This window comes from Sinocyclocheilus grahami, unplaced genomic scaffold (assembly GCF_001515645.1).
Source record: "Sinocyclocheilus grahami isolate Dianchi unplaced genomic scaffold, SAMN03320097.WGS_v1.1 scaffold15603.1, whole genome shotgun sequence".
Taxonomy (NCBI): Eukaryota; Metazoa; Chordata; class Actinopteri; order Cypriniformes; family Cyprinidae; genus Sinocyclocheilus; species Sinocyclocheilus grahami.
Genome location: NW_015515816.1, coordinates 4,783 through 5,028, shown reverse-complemented (window position 1 = coordinate 5,028; position 246 = coordinate 4,783).

Below are 246 nucleotides of genomic sequence, written 5' to 3'. Positions count from 1 at the left end.
ACTTTTCTTACTTCATCAAGAAATCAAGTTGCCAAAGTTTTGCACTTTTTGTGTATGATTTGATATTTTATAATTGTGATATTATAATTTCAAAATTAAGCAATAAAGTGGAAATGAGTGACTAATAAGCCTATAAGTGCTCCTCTGCTGCCACCTGCTGGTTACAGTGGTAATCTGATGTCTTTTTTTATTTTATTTTAAACTAGTTCAAACTAAACCTTCTGGAAACCCTGAAACCACAACTGG